Source organism: Gavialis gangeticus, unplaced genomic scaffold, assembly GCF_001723915.1.
Source record: "Gavialis gangeticus isolate Ggan-Ray unplaced genomic scaffold, GavGan_comp1, whole genome shotgun sequence".
NCBI lineage: Eukaryota > Metazoa > Chordata > Crocodylia > Gavialidae > Gavialis > Gavialis gangeticus.
Genome location: NW_017729027.1, coordinates 9561541 through 9565124, shown reverse-complemented (window position 1 = coordinate 9565124; position 3584 = coordinate 9561541).

The window sequence follows — 3584 nt, the reverse complement described above, 5'->3', positions numbered from 1 at the left end:
TATGTGTTTGGATGTGAACAATGGGCTGCTGCTGAGGAACCCCTTTTCTAGGTTACCAGGAACAGCTAGTAGATAGGCCTTTTACAATACAAGTATTTTCCCACAATCCCTCCTAAGACATTGTGAGCATTTTTAAAAACCAAATACATTATTCTTATCTGTGTAAATTCTTGGGAGACAGGGGGGAATCCTTTCATTCTAAACAACAAGACCTCCAGTGTAGAGTTGTAAATCATACTTAATCCAACGTCTTCAAGATAATATACAACTGTGGTGTCTGAGAGGAAAAATGAGGCTGAAAACACAAACATGATCTTAATGCAATTATAAGATTAATATTTATATCCTTCTTTGAGTTTAATCACATTTCACATTTAATTATCCACAACAAAAAGGCTCTGTCTTGCTAGATCTCCTATGCTATCATAATTAAGTAAGTTCAAATGGCTTTTCCTATTAATAATTGCAGCATAAGTGAAACACTGCTGGAAGAGACTCAGACAATTTGAAACTCTTTAAACTGTTCCTGTCAGGCACATTCAATTTCAGCTTAACGATTATCCTTTTTTGTCTCACCTTTGTCTTTCATGTAATATCTTCTTTATTTTAACATCCAAAATTTGTCAAATGTTTGTGGATCATGTTAGAGTGGTGTGAAGAACTTTTTAAAGCCATGTCCAGGTAGTATACTTTTTCGTTAATGAAACAGATGCTTACTTAAAACTTTCCCAGTGATATCTGCCTTGTCAAGTTAGACCCTATTTCAGCACTTTCGTTCTCCTCCTTATCCCATACAGCAACTTAGGCAGGCCTTATTTCTTGAAAATCTCTTGTAAGAAGTATCTTTTTGAAAACAGATAATTGATGTGATTCATATTTTTCACTTTTATCAAGTTCTTTATGATGTCTAACTATATTTTCCATGACCAAACAAAATCCCAAGTTAAATCCAGATCTGAATTTTAAGTGTCCTTAGATTCAGAGTTTTCATCTGGCCTGTTCAGCAAAGAAGGTCCCGCCATCTCAGTAGAGTAGATTCAGTCTTCCAGCCCAGAACTTGGTTTAAACTTCATGACACCAACCCTAGTTGACAGTTTTTATTGGCTGAGACTCTGCCTTTCTGTATCAGCCTTTATTGGAGGCTCGATTCATTTTTAGTTAAGAGGCAGTTTGAGACTCTGGTCCTACTGTTGTACTGGATAGAATAAAAATTCTTTTAATAGAAATAGGTAAGTATTTTCATGTTATATTCCTACTTCCAAATTGAGTTATTTGTGAAGGTAGCTGTAATTATCACACTGCTCTTATTTTAATTTCTCAACTTAATGTGCTATTGGGGGGGTGGCAGAAATCTGAAACAAAGGTAATTGACAAAATCAGTTGCAGATTTGTAAAGTTTCATTGCTTTCTTAAATGATTGTCCATAGTGACAAATGAAGAGGCTGACTGCTCAATGTTCTCCATATTTTAAATAAAAGTAGTTCCTTGTGGTTTGGATTACTTTATTTACTTGCAAACTAGTCATTACTGATATTTGTGTAGTTTCAGTTTTAATAAATAATTAAAGTTTTAAAGATGGCCAGTATTCAAAGTAATTTACAACACCTAGAGCTCTGTGGAACATTGCCATTGTTTTAAAACAAGAGTATCTAAATAGCTTCCAGGCTTTGGGTGGAATAGTAGTAAAATGCAAAGGTTGGCCAACTTTCTGCCTTACTTATAGCAATGGAATTCAAAATATAATCATCTGATTCTTGAAGGCAACCATTGAATAATTTAATGGACAATGAAAAGAAAAACAAAAGTTCAGGGTAAGTCCCCAAAGTGATCCCTATTTCAGACTTTCAATAAGTAAAGAAAATAATAGGATAGTAAGGGAGGAGTTGGGTAAGGAAAGACATAAGTGATATCAATATATTTTCAAAATTACATAACAAAGGAGAGTGACAGGCATCATGAGTAAAGAAGTTTTTAAACTTCGTTTCTAGTATATTATGGTAAAAGTACATCTTATAAAGGTAGTTGACATAGGAGAGGGCCTTAAGGACTTCTATGTAGTAAGCCACAAACCAAGGAAGTACTAGGTAGGAACACATTATTTCTTATTGCATGTAAACTATAATAATGAAAATTGGCTGAGTGAAATCCAAGTCCCATTCTCTTCAAATGTCAAAGGTCTTGATGACTTCAGCAGAGCTAGGATTTCACCTGTTGTTTCCTTGACAAGGGAAGGTGCAGTGGAGAATTCACTGACACAGAAGGTACAGTTGGCAGTGGAGACCAGACTTCTGGGGCACAGAGCTCACTGTGTATCGAAAGGGGGTGTGACTGCACAATCTCACTACCCCTGGATCTATCCCTGTCTTTGTTTAGTTAGAAGCTAAAAGTAATAGGCCAAATAATAAATGTAATTTTTATTACAATAGACACTACACCAGATTAACAACTAGCATAAATGGAAGAAAATTCATTGAAGTCAATGGAGTGCTATGCATTTAAACTAGCTAATCATCAGGTCTAAGACAATGTATTTTGATGCTATATTAAATGTCATTTGCAAAAGGAGTTACTGGCCTGAATTCATTTTTATTTAGACCCCTAACTCCCTTTGATTTCAGTGGGACATGAGCACACTGAATCTCATTGAAGCTTTGGGTCTTATGAACCCAAATCTCATTAGAAGTTAGTTAGTGTTAGATGTCTAGGCACTATTAGAAGTGAGTCCTGCCCTTGCCTACATATGAATTGGATGGCTAGAGATTAGAAGTCTTTGGATTCTTTAAACTTCTGGCATTGATGATGCTATGACCTACTTAGAAGCAAGGGGCACGTGCAGTTACTACTAAGTTATATAACCATGTTTTGGTGCAAAATTACCATCATAGAAAAGCTCACCTGAGGTAATTGGACACCTGAATGGTCATAGGAATGATTGCAATTGATGAGCATATGGTTCTGTATAGTGATTGATCAACCAGATGACTGACAGGTGGTGTGAGGTGGTACAGATAAAACTGCTGTAAGCGAGTGCCTCAGTGCGTGAGTGTGAGGCTGTTGGCCATGTTTGGTGTATGAGCATGTGTATTCGAATGGTCATGTCTATTGCAGTTATGGTGCATAAGTTGTGAATAGTAGTGTAAAGCTGTTATGGCCAAAACCAAAGAAATTAATAAGCAATAAATATGTGCTTCTTGGAGGCATTTGGAACTTGTGTCTAATATGAAGCTTGTATTTTTGTAACCCGCAAATGTAACTTGTAACTGTTTGTGGAACTGACTAGGCCTCAAAGACAAAGCTATAGCTGTAAAATTAGCTGACCTAATAGTTCTTTCTCGCTCAGAATTTAGCCTTGATGATGATAAAAACTGGATTCAACTGCCCAGCTTACCCAGTACATTTCAAGAAAGGACATCTCAAAAAAGCATAGTCAGAGAGTTTTGAAGGGGCTGGATTTAGGCGGAGTAATGTTAATTTTAAACCTGAAGTTGTGTTGCAATTTGCTTATTGGATAAACTCAAGCTTGGGCAGTAACTTATTATAATAATTTCTAACACCTTTTAACCGCATAGGATAATAGCTATAAA